We start from the raw sequence: 19525 nt of genomic DNA on the forward strand, positions 1-19525 counted from the left end.
TTAAGGCGGGGGGTGGGGTGGAACGAGCAGCTGTCTACCCTTAGCAGGAGGGCTCCTGATTACATACCTCTCCTGCTGCTGCTGCTGCTGGCTGTCCAGCAGCAGACTGAAGGTGGCTGCTGCTGTGCACAGGTATATAAAGGCTCAGAGCCTATTATGACACGCGCAGCCAGCGTTCCATTGCCACATTCCATCTACTGCAGGCAGGATACCTGGCTGGCTGAATGTCGCTGAGAAGCTCACAGAGACCGCCATAAGCAACAGTTTAACAGAATGCCACAGACTAATCAACCAAACTTTTTGGGTTGGGTTCTCTTTTATAGTCTGCAGGCATTAAATGAAAGAAGTCAGTGTTCCAGCAGAAGGAGACAACGTTTCAGAAAAGGCATTGTAGCATACCAAAAAAGAAATTTTAAGCGCAGCAGAGTAACCAGCGCACATACCTGTTAGCTCAGGTGAGTTTAAAAGGCTGCTGTTGATAACAAGGGCATTTGCTAAATAGATGGTGTGTGTGCAACAATATACTGAAAGGTCAATTATATTGTGCAGCTTATCTCACCACCTGTAGTTATTTAGGTGAAAGCTCCAAAATGCTTGCCTAATATGTCTGTTTATCCAAAAGGAAGTAAAAAGGGAGAGCTAGAAAGATAGCATTGCATCACATTACATGGCAATGCAATGCACAGTTGCTGAAGTTGAACCAAAATGAGCTTGTAATCTGGCTTCTGCAACTTTGAACATGAAAAATCCAATGAGGAGAAGAAAAGCAGAGCCAAAGAGTCCATCCCAAAATCCGACAAACAAGCAAAATGAACAAAAAACATTGAATTCAATTCTTTCTGATTTTAGAAACTGCATTAAAGAAGGGGTGCACCGGTCCTGGAGATACTGCAATACCAGGTCAATGCGTGGAGTGGACAGAGCAAGCTCTTTTTCCATCTCCCTGTTCTAAAAATCCATTTAATATATGGTCCCCAGATAGGGGACGTATCAGATATTAAACTGATAAGAACAGATAAGGTTTCAACATAAATTTATTCAGATATAAAAAAGTACAAAAACACATTATTCTTATTTACAGCGTTAATAGAGCTCTTTCCACAGACATTATTAGTACAAAATAGTATTCCACATGTAAAAGCACCATCTTCTATTCGCTTCGTGTTTACCCACATCTTTGACATCTTTCAAATAATAAATATACATTTCGCTAAAAACCATTCTAATACAATCATTGATGGAAATACAGTCACGTTTGAACAACAAAATATTCCTCACTTTCCACATAGCACTTTTTGCACAATTTATTATACACCAGCATATTTTGGTTTGATGTAAAGTTGGGCAATTAAAAAGTCCGTATAAAACATATTCGTGACAAAAGTCTTTCAGACCACAAACCCATTTCAAAAGCACCCCCAGTCTCCGCCAAAGTTCTTGCGCATAAAAACAGTTCCAAAACAGATGTAAAACCGTCTCATCACTTCCACACGAGTCTCTAGGACATTTTGCCCGCGCCGCCAGGCCTCTCCTGTGCTGAAAGTCTCTAGTTGGGAGACACTGGTGGACGGACATCCAGGCAAGGTCTTTATGAATATTTGCGAGAAACTTTCCAAACACATTCCTCCAGACTCGCTTGGATCTGCTCCAGGAAAAGTTGATTACTTCAGATACTCTTTCTTCCCTTCTCAGATGAGTTATCAATTTCCTTCGGTCTTGAAGAATATCAGTATCCAAGTCTCTTAATTTATAATTTCTACATACTTTCTCTAAGATGATAAGATGCTTTGGGGGACATAATAAAACAGGCGAAGATAAGGATGGCCGTAGCCATCTCTTAAAAACATAACCACAAGTATATTTTAAAAACAGACTAAAAACACTGTTAGAATTAAGAAGCTTAAAACAGAAACAGAAGAAATTTATATACAAAAACATGCTCAAATCCGGGACATTCTTTCCACCATTTTGATGCCTTTTATACATTTCTGTGCGTTTTACTTTTTCCATCTTCGAGCCCCAAATAAATATAAACATGCAGCGAGTCAGCTTTTTGAGCATTAAGTCGGAGGGAGGGTACACAATTGCAACATATAACATCATTGGCAATAATACAGACTTAATAATTAGAACTTTCCCTTCGATTGACAAACTACGCAAATTCCAAAAGGATAGTTTCTTCACCATTTTCTCCTGGACCCCCCCCCAACTCACAACCCCGTCATTTTCTTTATTAAAAGTAATGCCCAAAATTTTAACTTTATCACACTTCATTTTGACTGCTGGTAGGTCCACTGTATCCCAGGAACCAATTGTCAAACACTCAGTTTTATTAAAATTTAACTTAAAACCTGAAGCCTGACTAAAAAAACTGGTACACCTCACCACCCTCCGGAGGGAAGCAGGATCCGTGCAGATGGCAGTAACATCGTCCATATACCCGAAGACTTTAATTTGGGCCCCCCCTCCACCCGGAACAGGGACCCCACGGATCACTTTATCTTTCCTAATTTGGCATAATAAAGGCTCCATAGCACAAATAAACAGGATCGGGGACAAAGGGCAGCCCTGCTTCACTCCGGATTCCAGCGGTATTTCACCTGTTAAGAAGCCATTAACAGAGATTTGACAATATGAATCTTTATACAAAATCTTAATTAGAGACATGATAAAATCCGGGATCGCCATCTTCTTTAAAACACTAAAAAGATACTTGTGCGATACCCTGTCGAACGCCTTCTCAAAGTCCAGCGCCAACAGGGCTAAATTCTGACCACGATCCCTAGTATACCATATTGCATCTCTTATGACATTTAACACCTCCGCAATACTCCTTCCCGGTACACCACAAACTTGTTCTGGTTGTATCAACTTATCAATTATCATTTTAAGCCGGCATGCAATAAATTTGGCTAATACTTTATAATCCATGTTGAGGAGGGTGATAGGCCTCCAATTTGCAAGGTCCTCACGAGCCCCTTTCTTTTTAAAGATCAAGGACACTATTCCCCTCCTCCATCCCTTGGGCAACCGTTTACACTTAAAAACCTCCTTAAAAAGTGCTAAAAGATCATCCTTTAAAATATCCCAGAAAGTCAGATAAAATTCGACGGGGAGACCGTCTGCTCCCGGAGCTTTGCCCTTTGAAAAACTTTTAAAAATGTTAAAAAGTTCCTCTAAGCTAAAATCCCGTATTAAAAACTCCTGATCTGACTGATTCAACTTAAAATCTAGGACATTAAGAGCATCTTGTAAAAAGGAATCATCCACACTTTTCTCACTAAAAAGGAGTCGGTAAAAATCAAAAGCCACGTTCTTCATACCCTGTATAGTGGATTCTTCACCAAAACAAGTAATCGCATCTTTCCTCTCCATTGCTTTTTTAAAAAAGAAGCGTGTACATTTTTCTTCTTCTTCTAACTGCTTTACCTTTGAATTAAAAATAACCTCTCTCCCCTTCTGCTCCAAAAGTGTATGTATTTCTGCTTTTAGGCTGACAATGTCTTCCTCCACCTCCAACCCAATCTCTTTAAATTTATAAAGTGTCTGCAGCCTAGTATTTAGATTTGAGAAAAATTGTTTTTTCTGTCTTGATTTCTTCCTCCCTGCCGTGATAAAAAAAAGCCTAATTTTATTTTTAATCTTTTCCCACCAAGACAACATTTTTATATAAGGAGGCCTATGTTGTCTCCATTCCTGGTAGGCTGTACAAAAATCCGACCTTATCTGAGGATCCTCCAGCAGATGTGTCCCCAAACGCCACAGTCCTTTGTTTATTCTCTGCTCTCCTTGGTATTCTAACTGTAATTTTAACATTTTGTGATCGGAAAATAAATTAGACATTAGATCAAACATCACCGGCTTAAAATCCACAGATAAAAACATAAAATCGATCCTAGAGGCCACTCCCCGACCGGACCATGTAAATCCAGGGTCCGTCGGTGAAAGAGACCTCCAGGCATCGCATAGCTTAAAATCAGTTTGAAAATTTTTTAGCAGAAAACATGACTTATCCAACTTACGGAGAGGGTCCCCTCCTACTCGTTGTTCGCCGACACTAAGGCAGTTGAAATCCCCACCTATCAGGAGGGGAGAAGACCCAACACAAAATACAGGCAAAATTTCAAACAATTGGATGCGCTCTTGCTTGTCGGGAGGAGCATACACATTAATTATGCGAAAACTAAAATTATTAATATGCAAATGTACTAACATTGCCCTGCCTGGTGTAATCTCTGTAACAGAGGAAAACACGATGTTATTACCACGACAGAGCAAACCCACTCCAGCAGACCTATTCACATTTGAGCCGGACCACACTGACGGTCCCGACTTCCAATCCTTTTTAAGCTCGTCATAATTAATTGAGTGTTGTAGTCCACATTCCTGCAATAAACACACATCAAAGTCTAAAGTCTCTAAATATTGAAAAAGAGCAGCCCTGCGAACAGGGCTCTTTAAAGATCTCACATTCAGTGAGAGGCATTTTATGGACGGCATTAAAGTCAAGGTGGGAGGGAGTCATCCAGAATCATCTTGACCTGTTCAGGACTATGATGCAACAGTGCCTCCAAGATCCCTGACTCCGGGGAAAAGGAAATGTTCATTGGATCCGAGGCAGTGACCGGGTATCCAGCTCCTGCTCCCTGCAGCCACAAATCACCGACACCCAAGGAAACATCCGGTGAATCCGGACAGACATCCGCACGCATCTTTTTCCCGCTGGGTTCAGGTAGGTCACTAGTGCAATCTTCTCCCACTACTGCCTCATGGTCTCTCTTCTCGAGGTCGTCACCTAGGGAAAAACACACTGCGTCCTGCTGGCTCGACACTTGAATAGCATCTGGGGCCTTCGCAGCAGGGCCCACCAGTGCCAACATACTGGGGGCACCCTGCTCCAGCACACCAGAAACACACACATCTTCAGGGGCCATTGACACAGAGACACCCTCCCGAACAGAAGAGCATCCCTGCTCCGGTCCCTGGACGGACCGCCCATAGTCCCCTTTTTGCGGGGGCTTCTTCTTTGCCACCTCCACTACAGAGGGGCCAGTAGAGCTTAGCTCAGTCCTGTCAAGGGGATCCTCCCCGACGGACACTGAGGGGCGAGCTAGAGATTGTCTTCGCCAGGGACCCCCAGTTGCCTCTGCATATGTCCGTACCTTGGTTCTCTGGGGGCAACTCCGGAATACATGTCCATCCTCCCCGCACAGATTACACTGTTTCTTGTGAGGACAGTCTTTCGTCAAGTGTCCATACTGGCTGCAATTATTACAACGGGCAGCCCTCCTCTCCTGGCAAGCGTCTTGGGTATGCCCCATTGTGCCACAATTCCTACAATACAAGGGCATACCTTGATAGAAGAGGTATCCTCGGCTCTTCCCGATTGTGAAGGTGGAGGGAGGGTGCTGTGTTCCTCCGACTCCCGTTGGATCCTTCTTTAATCGTGCCAGGAACCTCCGCTTCCCACACCAAAAATTAACTGCATTTTTAATTTTTCCTAAAAAGGACACGTCATCGCAATAGCGACGCAAGAAAGTCAAAATATCCAGCACTTCCACAAAAGGGTTAGGGAAGTGAACCACAATCTGGACTTCTTCATAAACAAATAATAAGGAAAAAATCAAACCTTCCATTTCGTCCATGTGGCTATTTTCGTTCACTTTCTGGACCAGTTGTTGGCAGCACCCTTGACTCCTAAAAGTGATGGTGTAGGTACCTTTCGATTCGTTGTCCTGGAAGCAGAAGATGTCCTCTCTACTAAATCCCAGAAGTCCAAGAAGGATGATGTTGCAAACATACTGGATGTTTTTCTCACAGCGAAACTTCTCCAAAACGTCAATTCGCACTGTATTTCTCATCCGGGGTTCACCCGATGCATATGACAGCACAGCCGGCATCTCTTCCAAAAAAAGTACGCCAACTACGGAAAGAAAAAAAAGGCATATGCCTTTTTAGGGGATCACTTCCCGTTGCTCCCGGACTAAGCCTCTCTCCCTATAGCAGCAGGGGGGTGAAGTCCCTCCGAAGAGGAACGATCCCCCCAGGCCGAGAGAGAGGGTACCGGAAGCACCCAGATAGACAACAACCAAACAGACAAGCTGTAAGATCGAAGCCAAAAGGCCGAGAAGCGATAACCAGAATTGGTTTCAAACTACAGAGCCACCCAAGGATCCTAAAAAGTCCATTTGTGGAGATGAGCTCCTGGACTCCCGTTAAGAAGACATGTTGTCAACCTCTAGATCCCTTACATGCCTGCACTTTTCGGCTTGCTGCTGCTGCAATCCACGCGTTTTAGATCTGCATAACTCCACCTCTTTAAACACAGCACCTTCACCCCCTGCTGTTCCCACCCGCCTCAACACCGTTGGAAGGGAGGAGAACCAATTAAGGCGGGGGGTGGGGTGGAACGAGCAGCTGTCTACCCTTAGCAGGAGGGCTCCTGATTACATACCTCTCCTGCTGCTGCTGCTGCTGGCTGTCCAGCAGCAGACTGAAGGTGGCTGCTGCTGTGCACAGGTATATAAAGGCTCAGAGCCTATTATGGCACGCGCAGCCAGCGTTCCATTGCCACATTCCATCTACTGCAGGCAGGATACCTGGCTGGCTGAATGTCGCTGAGAAGCTCACAGAGACCGCCATAAGCAACAGTTTAACAGAATGCCACAGACTAATCAATAGTGTTGAGCCACCCCCGTAGTGTTCGGGTTCGGTTCGGTTCGTCGAACACCGGGATGTTCGAGGAACTGTTCGTCGAACTGTTCGTCGAACACCTTAGAACACCGTCGAACACCGTTAAAACCAATGGCAGGCAAACAAAAACACATAGAAACACATAGAAAACACCTGCAAAGGTGTCCAAAAGCTGACAAACTGCTCAGAAGACACTCTCTTTAAAAAAGCCGGCCGGCAAATTCAGCAGCGGCATACACCGGTACCCGACAATTTAGACAAGAAGGAATAGAGCATCACACATAGATTAGATAGATAGAAACATGTCAGTCACACATATAAGAAGCACAGTGACAGTGTTGGTTACTGCACTTGTCATTTAGTGTAAAGGATTTATTAAAAAAAATATTAGTGTTTTCATGCACCGTCTCTTTAAAAAAGCCGGCCGGCAATTCAGCATCTGTACCCGACAATTTAGAACAGAAAGAATAGAGCTTCACACATAGATTAGATAGATAGAAACATGTCAGTCACATATATAATAAGTACAGTGATAGTGTTGCTTACTGTACTTGTCATTTAGTGTAAAGGATTTATTTAAAAAAATAATAGTGTTTTCATGCACTGTCTCTTTAAAAAAGCCGGCCGGCAATTCAGCAGCGGTACCCGACAATTTAGAACAGAAAGATAGAGCATCACACATAGATTAGAAAGATAGAAACATGTCAGTCATATATATATGAAGTACAGTGATAGTGTTGGTTACTGTACTTGTCATTTAGTATTAAAATAAAGGATTTATTATTAAAAAAATTGGCGTGGGGTTCCCCTTAATTTTAGGCTCTAGCGGAGGTTAAGCAGACGGCTGGGGCAGATGTTTGAAGCCTGGGAAGGGGGTAATACCCACGGAGCTTCCCAGGCTACTAATATCAGCCCCCAGCTGAATACATAGCCTTTACTAGCTATTAAAATGGGGGACCCCCCAAAAAAAATGACGTGGGGTCCCCCCTAATTTAATAGCTAGCAAAGGCTAGGCAGACAGCTGGGGGCTGATATTAATAGCCCAGGAAGGGAGCCATGAATATTGGCCCCCTCCCAGGCTAGAAACACCAGCCGTCAGCCGCCCCAGAAATGGCGCATTCATAGGATGCGCCAATTCTGGCACTTAGCCTCGCTCTTCCACGCTGCCCTGGTGCGGTGGCAGGGGGTAATAGGGTTGGGGTTGATGTCAGCTTATAATGCCAGCTGACATCAAGCCCAGGTTAGTAATGGAGAGGCGTCTATAAGACACCCCCATTACTAACCCCATAGTCAAAGTTAAAAAAAACACAAACACCCAGAATAAAGTCCTTTAATTGAAATAAAGACACATTCCTTTATTGTTCTAAATTAAACCATACTTACCATCACGCCCATTCCAGCTGAAGCCAACGATCTCCTGCAATAAAAATAAAATAATAAAGCAACCTCATCCTTACCTTTCCATGGTTCCCACGACAGCTTCAGCTCTGCTACATCGAGATGACAGGCTGGACCGCAGCAGAACGCTGCCATCCAGCCTGTCATCCCGCAGACACTGAGAAGCGCAGGCTTGCTTGCGCTGCTCAGCGTCTCTCTGTGACGACATCCAGATGAGCCGAGTTCATGTCCAATGAACTCGGCTCACCTCATGCACGTCACTGACAGCATGGGAAAATTCTCACGCTGAAGCGCTGATTGCAGGAGAATTTTCCCACGCTGTCAGTGACGTGCAGGAGGTGAGCTGAGTTCATTGGACATGAGCTCACCTCATGCACATCACTGACAGCGTGGGAGAATTCTCCTGCACTCAGCACTTCAGCGTGAGAATTTTCCCACGCTGTCAGTGACGTGCATGAGGTGAGCCGAGTTCATTGGACATGACCTCGGCTCATCTGGATGCCGTCACAGCGAGACAGTGAGGAGCGCAAGCATGCCTGCGCTTCTCAGTGTCTGCGGGATGACAGACTGGATGGCAGCGTTCTGCTGCGGTCCAGCCAGTCATCTCGATGTAGCAGAGCTGAAGCTGTCGTGGGAACCATGGAAAGGTAAGGATGAGGTTGGTTTATTATTTTTCTTTTATTGCAGGAGATCGTTGGCTTCAGCTGGAATGGGTGTGATGGTAAGTATGGTTTAATTTAGAACAATAAAGAATTGTGTCTTTATTTCAATTAAAGGACTTTATTCTGGGTGTTGTGTTTTTTTTAAATACTTTACTAGAAATTCATGGCGGTCATGTCTAATACTGGCGTGACCCCATGAATTTTGGGCTTGGGGCCAGCTGATAATACCAAGCTGACCCTAACCCCTTTATTACCCAGTGAGCCACCGCACCAGGGCCCTGGATGAGTTGGGTACAGCGCCAGAAGATGGCGCTTCTATGAACGCGCCATTTTCCGGGGTGGCTGCGGACTGCAATTTGTAGCGGGGGGGGGGCCCAGAAAGCTTGGGCCTCCCTGCGCTGCAGATTCCAGCCCCCAGCTGCCTAGTTGTACCTGGCTGGACACAAAAATAGGGCGAAGCCCCACGTACTTTTTTTTTAATTATTTCATGAAATTCATGAAATAATTAAGAAAAAAAGGCCTTCCCTATATTGTTGTGTCCGGCCAGGTACAAATAGGCAGCTGGTGGTTGGGGGCAGCCCGTTCCTGCCTGCTGTACCTGGCTGGACACAAATATAGTGCGAAGCCCCACTTCAATTTTTTTTAATTATTTCATGAAATTCATGAAATAATTAAGAAAAAAAGGGCTTCCCTATATTGTTGTGTCCGGCCAGGTACAAATAGGCAGCTGGTGGATGGGGGCAGCCCGTTCCTGCCTGCTGTACCTGGCTGGACACAAATATAGTGCGAAGCCCCACTTCAATTTTTTTAAATTATTTCAGGAAATTCATGAAATAATTTAAAAAAAATTGACGTGGGGCTTCGCACTATATTTGTGTCCAGCCAGGTACAGCAGGCAGGAACGGGCTGCCCCCAACCACCAGCTGCCTATTTGTACCTGGCCGGACACAACAATATAGGGAAGCCCTTTTTTTCTTAATTATTTCATGAAATAATTTAAAGAAAATTGACGTGGGGCTTCGCCCTGTTTTTGTGTCCAGCCAGGTACAACTAGGCAGCTGGGGGCTGGAATCCGCAGCGCAGGGAGGCCCAAGCTTTCTGGGCCACCCCCGCTGCAAATTGCAGTCCGCAGCCACCCCGGAAAATGGGGCGTTCATAGAAGCGCCATCTTCTGGCGCTGTACCCAACTCATCCAGGGCCCTGATGCGGTGGCTCACTGGGTAATAAAGGGGTTAGGGCCAGCTTGGCATTATCAGCTGGCCCTAAGCCCGAAATTCATGGGGTCACGCCAATATTAGACATGACCACCATGAATTTCTAGTAAAGTATTTAAAAAAAACACAACACCCAGAAAAAAGTCCTTTAATTGAAATAAACACACAATTCTTTATTGTTCTAAATTAAACCATACTTACCATCACGCCCATTCCAGCTGAAGCCAACGATCTCCTGAAATAAAAGAAAAATAATAAAGCAACATCATCCTTACCTTTCCATGGTTCCCATGACAGCTTCAGCTCTGCTACATCGAGATGACAGGCTGGACCGCAGCAGAACGCTGCCATCCAGCCTGTCATCCCGCAGACACTGAGAAGCGCAGGCTTGCTTGCGCTCCACAGTGTCTCTCTGTGAGGGCATCCAGATGAGCCGAGTTAATGTCCAATGAACTCGGCTCACCTCATGCACGTCACTGACAGCGTGGGAAAATTCTCCTGCACTCAGCGCTTCAGCGTGGGAGAACTCTCACACTGAAGCGCTGAGTGCAGGAGAATTCTCCCACGCTGTCAGTGACGTGCAGGAGGTGAGCTGAGTTCATTGGACATGAGCTCACCTTATGCACGTCACTGACAGCGTGGGAGAATTCTCCTGCACTCACCGCTTCAGCGTGAGAATTTTCCCACGCTGTCAGTGACGTGCATGAGGTGAGCCGAGTTCATTGGACATGAACTCGGCTCATCTGGATGTCGTCACAGAGAGACGCTGAGCAGCGCAAGCAAGCCTGCGCTTCTCAGTGTCTGCGGGATGAGAGGCTGGATGGCAGCGTTCTGCTGCGGTCCAGCCTGTCATCTCGATGTAGCAGAGCTGAAGCTGTCGTGGGAACCATGGAAAGGTAAGGATGAGGTTGCTTTATTATTTTTCTTTTATTGCAGGAGATCGTTGGCTTCAGCTGGAATGGGCGTGACGGTAAGTATGGTTTAATTTAGAACAATAAAGGATTGTGTCTTTATTTCAATTAAAGGACTTTATTCTGGGTGTTTGTGTTTTTTTTAACTTTGACTATGGGGTTAGTAATGGGGGTGTCTTATAGACGCCTCTCCATTACTAACCTGGGCTTGATGTCAGCTGGCATTATAAGCTGACATCAACCCCAACCCTATTACCCCCTGCCACCGCACCAGGGCAGCGTGGAAGAGCGAGGCTAAGTGCCAGAATTGGCGCATCCTATGAATGCGCCATTTCTGGGGCGGCTGACGGCTGGTGTTTCTAGCCTGGGAGGGGGCCAATATTCATGGCTCCCTTCCTGGGCTATTAATATCAGCCCCCAGCTGTCTGCCTAGCCTTTGCTAGCTATTAAATTAGGGGGGACCCCACGTCATTTTTTTGGGGGGGTCCCCCATTTTAATAGCTAGTAAAGGCTATGTATTCAGCTGGGGGCTGATATTAGTAGCCTGGGAAGCTCCGTGGGTATTACCCCCTTCCCAGGCTTCAAACATCTGCCCCAGCCGTCTGCTTAACCTCCGCTAGAGCCTAAAATTAAGGGGAACCCCACGCCAATTTTTTTAATAATAAATCCTTTATTTTAATACTAAATGACAAGTACAGTAACCAACACTATCACTGTACTTCATATATATGTGACTGACATGTTTCTATCTATCTAATCTATGTGTGAAGCTCTATTCTGTCTGTTATAAATTGTCGGGTACCGCTGCTGAATTGCCGGCCGGCTTTTTTAAAGAGACAGTGCATGAAAACAATATTATTTTTTTTGATAAATCCTTTACGCTAAATGACAAGTACAGTAAGCAGCACTTTCACTGTACTTCGTATATATGTGGATGACATGTTTATATCTATCTAATATATGTGTGAAGCTCTATTCTTTCGGTTCTAAATTGTCGGGTACAGGTGTATGCCGCTGATGAATTGCCGGCTTTTCATGTTTCACTGTTGGCACTGTTCCCATCGATTTGGGCAATCACTGTAATGCCACAACCACCATGGCTGTGGCATTACAGTGAGTGGCAGACAATCCCTGCATGATTGGTGCTCTAAATAGCGCCAGACATGCAGGACACGCTTTTGGTGCACGAACAGTTATCGAACATAACCTCGAACAGCCGAATTTTTTGCAAATCGTTCGGGTTCGTCGAACAACTCGAACACCGCCCAAAACAGCTCGAATTTGAGATTGGCGAACAGTTCTAGTCGAACACCGCTCATCTCTACTAATCAACCAAACTTTTTGGGTTGGGTTCTCTTTTATAGTCTGCAGGCATTAAATGAAAGAAGTCAGTGTTCCAGCAGAAGGAGACAACGTTTCAGAAAAGGCATTGTAGCAAACCAAAAAAGAAATTTTAAGCGCAGCAGAGTAACCAGCGCACATACCTGTTAGCTCAGGTGAGTTTAAAAGGCTGCTGTTGATAACAAGGGCATTTGCTAAATAGATGGTGTGTGTGCAACAATATACTGAAAGGTCAATTATATTGTGCAGCTTATCTCACCACCTGTAGTTATTTAGGTGAAAGCTCCAAAATGCTTGCCTAATATGTCTGTTTATCCAAAAGGAAGTAAAAAGGGAGAGCTAGAAAGATAGCATTGCATCACATTACATGGCAATGCAATGCACAGTTGCTGAAGTTGAACCAAAATGAGCTTGTAATCTGGCTTCTGCAACTTTGAACATGAAAAATCCAATGAGGAGAAGAAAAGCAGAGCCAAAGAGTCCATCCCAAAATCCGACAAACAAGCAAAATGAACAAAAAACATTGAATTCAATTCTTTCTGATTTTAGAAACTGCATTAAAGAAGGGGTGCACCGGTCCTGGAGATACTGCAATACCAGGTCAATGCGTGGAGTGGACAGAGCAAGCTCTTTTTCCATCTCCCTGTTCTAAAAATCCATTTAATATATGGTCCCCAGATAGGGGACGTATCAGATATTAAACTGATAAGAACAGATACTACACTTGATCTTAGCCAAAAGGCCGAGAAGCGATAACCAGAATTGGTTTCAAACTACGGAGCCACCCAAGGATCCTAAAAAGTCCATTTGTGGAGATGAGCTCCTGGACTCCCGTTAAGAAGACATGTTGTCAACCTCTAGATCCCTTACATGCCTGCACTTTTCGGCTTGCTGCTGCTGCAATCCACGCGTTTTAGATCTGCATAACTCCACCTCTTTAAACACAGCACCTTCACCCCCTGCTGTTCGCACCCGCCTCAACACCGTTGGAAGGGAGGAGAACCAATTAAGGCGGGGGGTGGGGTGGAACGAGCAGCTGTCTACCCTTAGCAGGAGGGCTCCTGATTACATACCTCTCCTGCTGCTGCTGCTGCTGGCTGTCCAGCAGCAGACTGAAGGTGGCTGCTGCTGTGCACAGGTATATAAAGGCTCAGAGCCTATTATGACATGCGCAGCCAGCGTTCCATTGCCACATTCCATCTACTGCAGGCAGGATACCTGGCTGGCTGAATGTCGCTGAGAAGCTCACAGAGACCGCCATAAGCAACAGTTTAACAGAATGCCACAGACTAATCAACCAAACTTTTTGGGTTGGGTTCTCTTTTATAGTCTGCAGGCATTAAATGAAAGAAGTCAGTGTTCCAGCAGAAGGAGACAACGTTTCAGAAAAGGCATTGTAGCAAACCAAAAAAGAAATTTTAAGCGCAGCAGAGTAACCAGCGCACATACCTGTTAGCTCAGGTGAGTTTAAAAGGCTGCTGTTGATAACAAGGGCATTTGCTAAATAGATGGTGTGTGTGCAACAATATACTGAAAGGTCAATTATATTGTGCAGCTTATCTCACCACCTGTAGTTATTTAGGTGAAAGCTCCAAAATGCTTGCCTAATATGTCTGTTTATCCAAAAGGAAGTAAAAAGGGAGAGCTAGAAAGATAGCATTGCATCACATTACATGGCAATGCAATGCACAGTTGCTGAAGTTGAACCAAAATGAGCTTGTAATCTGGCTTCTGCAACTTTGAACATGAAAAATCCAATGAGGAGAAGAAAAGCAGAGCCAAAGAGTCCATCCCAAAATCCGACAAACAAGCAAAATGAACAAAAAACATTGAATTCAATTCTTTCTGATTTTAGAAACTGCATTAAAGAAGGGGTGCACCGGTCCTGGAGATACTGCAATACCAGGTCAATGCGTGGAGTGGACAGAGCAAGCTCTTTTTCCATCTCCCTGTTCTAAAAATCCATTTAATATATGGTCCCCAGATAGGGGACGTATCAGATATTAAACTGATAAGAACAGATACTACACTTGATCTTAGCCAAAAGGCCGAGAAGCGATAACCAGAATTGGTTTCAAACTACGGAGCCACCCAAGGATCCTAAAAAGTCCATTTGTGGAGATGAGCTCCTGGACTCCCGTTAAGAAGACATGTTGTCAACCTCTAGATCCCTTACATGCCTGCACTTTTCGGCTTGCTGCTGCTGCAATCCACGCGTTTTAGATCTGCATAACTCCACCTCTTTAAACACAGCACCTTCACCCCCTGCTGTTCCCACCCGCCTCAACACCGTTGGAAGGGAGGAGAACCAATTAAGGCGGGGGGTGGGGTGGAACGAGCAGCTGTCTACCCTTAGCAGGAGGGCTCCTGATTACATACCTCTCCTGCTGCTGCTGCTGCTGGCTGTCCAGCAGCAGACTGAAGGTGGCTGCTGCTGTGCACAGGTATATAAAGGCTCAGAGCCTATTATGACACGCGCAGCCAGCGTTCCATTGCCACATTCCATCTACTGCAGGCAGGATACCTGGCTGGCTGAATGTCGCTGAGAAGCTCACAGAGACCGCCATAAGCAACAGTTTAACAGAATGCCACAGACTAATCAACCAAACTTTTTGGGTTGGGTTCTCTTTTATAGTCTGCAGGCATTAAATGAAAGAAGTCAGTGTTCCAGCAGAAGGAGACAACGTTTCAGAAAAGGCATTGTAGCAAACCAAAAAAGAAATTTTAAGCGCAGCAGAGTAACCAGCGCACATACCTGTTAGCTCAGGTGAGTTTAAAAGGCTGCTGTTGATAACAAGGGCATTTGCTAAATAGATGGTGTGTGTGCAACAATATACTGAAAGGTCAATTATATTGTGCAGCTTATCTCACCACCTGTAGTTATTTAGGTGAAAGCTCCAAAATGCTTGCCTAATATGTCTGTTTATCCAAAAGGAAGTAAAAAGGGAGAGCTAGAAAGATAGCATTGCATCACATTACATGGCAATGCAATGCACAGTTGCTGAAGTTGAACCAAAATGAGCTTGTAATCTGGCTTCTGCAACTTTGAACATGAAAAATCCAATGAGGAGAAGAAAAGCAGAGCCAAAGAGTCCATCCCAAAATCCGACAAACAAGCAAAATGAACAAAAAACATTGAATTCAATTCTTTCTGATTTTAGAAACTGCATTAAAGAAGGGGTGCACCGGTCCTGGAGATACTGCAATACCAGGTCAATGCGTGGAGTGGACAGAGCAAGCTCTTTTTCCATCTCCCTGTTCTAAAAATCCATTTAATATATGGTCCCCAGATAGGGGACGTATCAGATATTAAACTGATAAGAACAGATACTACACTTGATCTTAGCCAAAAGGCCGAGAAGCGATAACCAGAATTGGTTTCAAACTACGGAGCCACCCAAGGATCCTAAAAAGTCCATTTGTGGAGATGAGCTCCTGGACTCCCGTTAAGAAGACATGTTGTCAACCTCTAGATCCCTTACATGCCTGCACTTTTCGGCTTGCTGCTGCTGCAATCCACGCGTTTTAGATCTGCATAACTCCACCTCTTTAAACACAGCACCTTCACCCCCTGCTGTTCCCACCCGCCTCAACACCGTTGGAAGGGAGGAGAACCAATTAAGGCGGGGGGTGGGGTGGAACGAGCAGCTGTCTACCCTTAGCAGGAGGGCTCCTGATTACATACCTCTCCTGCTGCTGCTGCTGCTGGCTGTCCAGCAGCAGACTGAAGGTGGCTGCTGCTGTGCACAGGTATATAAAGGCTCAGAGCCTATTATGACACGGGCAGCCAGCGTTCCATTGCCACATTCCATCTACTGCAGGCAGGATACCTGGCTGGCTGAATGTCGCTGAGAAGCTCACAGAGACCGCCATAAGCAACAGTTTAACAGAATGCCACAGACTAATCAACCAAACTTTTTGGGTTGGGTTCTCTTTTATAGTCTGCAGGCATTAAATGAAAGAAGTCAGTGTTCCAGCAGAAGGAGACAACGTTTCAGAAAAGGCATTGTAGCAAACCAAAAAAGAAATTTTAAGCGCAGCAGAGTAACCAGCGCACATACCTGTTAGCTCAGGTGAGTTTAAAAGGCTGCTGTTGATAACAAGGGCATTTGCTAAATAGATGGTGTGTGTGCAACAATATACTGAAAGGTCAATTATATTGTGCAGCTTATCTCACCACCTGTAGTTATTTAGGTGAAAGCTCCAAAATGCTTGCCTAATATGTCTGTTTATCCAAAAGGAAGTAAAAAGGGAGAGCTAGAAAGATAGCATTGCATCACATTACATGGCAATGCAATGCACAGTTGCTGAAGTTGAACCAAAATGAGCTTGTAATCTGGCTTCTGCAACTTTGAACATGAAAAATCCAATGAGGAGAAGAAAAGCAGAGCCAAAGAGTCCATCCCAAAATCCGACAAACAAGCAAAATGAACAAAAAACATTGAATTCAATTCTTTCTGATTTTAGAAACTGCATTAAAGAAGGGGTGCACCGGTCCTGGAGATACTGCAATACCAGGTCAATGCGTGGAGTGGACAGAGCAAGCTCTTTTTCCATCTCCCTGTTCTAAAAATCCATTTAATATATGGTCCCCAGATAGGGGACGTATCAGATATTAAACTGATAAGAACAGATACTACACTTGATCTTAGCCAAAAGGCCGAGAAGCGATAACCAGAATTGGTTTCAAACTACGGAGCCACCCAAGGATCCTAAAAAGTCCATTTGTGGAGATGAGCTCCTGGACTCCCGTTAAGAAGACATGTTGTCAACCTCTAGATCCCTTACATGCCTGCACTTTTCGGCTTGCTGCTGCTGCAATCCACGCGTTTTAGATCTGCATAACTCCACCTCTTTAAACACAGCACCTTCACCCCCTGCTGTTCCCACCCGCCTCAACACCGTTGGAAGGGAGGAGAACCAATTAAGGCGGGGGGTGGGGTGGAACGAGCAGCTGTCTACCCTTAGCAGGAGGGCTCCTGATTACATACCTCTCCTGCTGCTGCTGCTGCTGGCTGTCCAGCAGCAGACTGAAGGTGGCTGCTGCTGTGCACAGGTATATAAAGGCTCAGAGCCTATTATGACACGCGCAGCCAGCGTTCCATTGCCACATTCCATCTACTGCAGGCAGGATACCTGGCTGGCTGAATGTCGCTGAGAAGCTCACAGAGACCGCCATAAGCAACAGTTTAACAGAATGCCACAGACTAATCAACCAAACTTTTTGGGTTGGGTTCTCTTTTATAGTCTGCAGGCATTAAATGAAAGAAGTCAGTGTTCCAGCAGAAGGAGACAACGTTTCAGAAAAGGCATTGTAGCAAACCAAAAAAGAAATTTTAAGCGCAGCAGAGTAACCAGCGCACATACCTGTTAGCTCAGGTGAGTTTAAAAGGCTGCTGTTGATAACAAGGGCATTTGCTAAATAGATGGTGTGTGTGCAACAATATACTGAAAGGTCAATTATATTGTGCAGCTTATCTCACCACCTGTAGTTATTTAGGTGAAAGCTCCAAAATGCTTGCCTAATATGTCTGTTTATCCAAAAGGAAGTAAAAAGGGAGAGCTAGAAAGATAGCATTGCATCACATTACATGGCAATGCAATGCACAGTTGCTGAAGTTGAACCAAAATGAGCTTGTAATCTGGCTTCTGCAACTTTGAACATGAAAAATCCAATGAGGAGAAGAAAAGCAGAGCCAAAGAGTCCATCCCAAAATCCGACAAACAAGCAAAATGAACAAAAAACATTGAATTCAATTCTTTCTGATTTTAGAAACTGCATTAAAGAAGGGGTGCACCGGTCCTGGAGATACTGCAATACCAGGTCAATGCGTGGAGTGGACAGAGCAAGCTCTTTTTCCATCTCCCTGTTCTAAAAATCCATTTAATATATGGTCCCCAGATAGGGGACGTATCAGATATTAAACTGATAAGAACAGATACTACACTTGATCTTAGCCAAAAGGCCGAGAAGCGATAACCAGAATTGGTTTCAAACTACGGAGCCACCCAAGGATCCTAAAAAGTCCATTTGTGGAGATGAGCTCCTGGACTCCCGTTAAGAAGACATGTTGTCAACCTCTAGATCCCTTACATGCCTGCACTTTTCGGCTTGCTGCTGCTGCAATCCACGCGTTTTAGATCTGCATAACTCCACCTCTTTAAACACAGCACCTTCACCCCCTGCTGTTCCCACCCGCCTCAACACCGTTGGAAGGGAGGAGAACCAATTAAGGCGGGGGGTGGGGTGGAACGAGCAGCTGTCTACCCTTAGCAGGAGGGCTCCTGATTACATACCTCTCCTGCTGCTGCTGCTGCTGGCTGTCCAGCAGCAGACTGAAGGTGGCTGCTGCTGTGCACAGGTATATAAAGGCTCAGAGCCTATTATGACACGCGCAGCCAGCGTTCCATTGCCACATTCCATCTACTGCAGGCAGGATACCTGGCTGGCTGAATGTCGCTGAGAAGCTCACAGAGACCGCCATAAGCAACAGTTTAACAGAATGCCACAGACTAATCAACCAAACTTTTTGGGTTGGGTTCTCTTTTATAGTCTGCAGGCATTAAATGAAAGAAGTCAGTGTTCCAGCAGAAGGAGACAACGTTTCAGAAAAGGCATTGTAGCAAACCAAAAAAGAAATTTTAAGCGCAGCAGAGTAACCAGTGCACATACCTGTTAGCTCAGGTGAGTTTAAAAGGCTGCTGTTGATAACAAGGGCATTTGCTAAATAGATGGTGTGTGTGCAACAATATACTGAAAGGTCAATTATATTGTGCAGCTTATCTCACCACCTGTAGTTATTTAGGTGAAAGCTCCAAAATGCTTGCCTAATATGTCTGTTTATCCAAAAGGAAGTAAAAAGGGAGAGCTAGAAAGATAGCATTGCATCACATTACATGGCAATGCAATGCACAGTTGCTGAAGTTGAACCAAAATGAGCTTGTAATCTGGCTTCTGCAACTTTGAACATGAAAAATCCAATGAGGAGAAGAAAAGCAGAGCCAAAGAGTCCATCCCAAAATCCGACAAACAAGCAAAATGAACAAAAAACATTGTATTCAATTCTTTCTGATTTTAGAAACTGCATTAAAGAAGGGGTGCACCGGTCCTGGAGATACTGCAATACCAGGTCAATGCGTGGAGTGGACAGAGCAAGCTCTTTTTCCATCTCCCTGTTCTAAAAATCCATTTAATATATGGTCCCCAGATAGGGGACGTATCAGATATTAAACTGATAAGAACAGATACTACACTTGATCTTAGCCAAAAGGCCGAGAAGCGATAACCAGAATTGGTTTCAAACTA

At 44.9% G+C, this 19525-nt stretch overlaps 7 non-coding genes across 7 annotated transcripts; all 7 read right to left on the reverse strand.

Moving 5' to 3' along the window:
* Positions 1-863: 863 nt before the first annotated feature.
* LOC141150393 (U2 spliceosomal RNA) lies at positions 864-1046 on the reverse strand. Its single transcript, XR_012246605.1, has one exon. It is a non-coding gene; the product is annotated as a U2 spliceosomal RNA (small nuclear RNA).
* Positions 1047-12782: 11736 nt separating this feature from the next.
* On the reverse strand, positions 12783-12973 carry LOC141151388 (U2 spliceosomal RNA). The gene has a single exon (XR_012247072.1). It is a non-coding gene; the product is annotated as a U2 spliceosomal RNA (small nuclear RNA).
* A 1115-nt stretch (positions 12974-14088) lies between these two features.
* LOC141151389 (U2 spliceosomal RNA) lies at positions 14089-14279 on the reverse strand. Its single transcript, XR_012247073.1, has one exon. It is a non-coding gene; the product is annotated as a U2 spliceosomal RNA (small nuclear RNA).
* A 1115-nt stretch (positions 14280-15394) lies between these two features.
* On the reverse strand, positions 15395-15585 carry LOC141151390 (U2 spliceosomal RNA). Its single transcript, XR_012247074.1, has one exon. It is a non-coding gene; the product is annotated as a U2 spliceosomal RNA (small nuclear RNA).
* A 1115-nt stretch (positions 15586-16700) lies between these two features.
* LOC141151391 (U2 spliceosomal RNA) lies at positions 16701-16891 on the reverse strand. The gene has a single exon (XR_012247075.1). It is a non-coding gene; the product is annotated as a U2 spliceosomal RNA (small nuclear RNA).
* Positions 16892-18006: 1115 nt separating this feature from the next.
* Positions 18007-18197, reverse strand: LOC141151392 (U2 spliceosomal RNA). Its single transcript, XR_012247076.1, has one exon. It is a non-coding gene; the product is annotated as a U2 spliceosomal RNA (small nuclear RNA).
* Positions 18198-19312: 1115 nt separating this feature from the next.
* Positions 19313-19503, reverse strand: LOC141151393 (U2 spliceosomal RNA). The gene has a single exon (XR_012247077.1). It is a non-coding gene; the product is annotated as a U2 spliceosomal RNA (small nuclear RNA).
* Between the last annotated feature and the right edge of the window lie 22 nt (positions 19504-19525).

The sequence above is a fragment of the Phyllobates terribilis genome, unplaced genomic scaffold (genome assembly GCF_046119375.1).
Source record: "Phyllobates terribilis strain yellow unplaced genomic scaffold, ASM4611937v1 Scaffold_5__5_contigs__length_657084704, whole genome shotgun sequence".
Taxonomy (NCBI): domain Eukaryota; kingdom Metazoa; phylum Chordata; class Amphibia; order Anura; family Dendrobatidae; genus Phyllobates; species Phyllobates terribilis.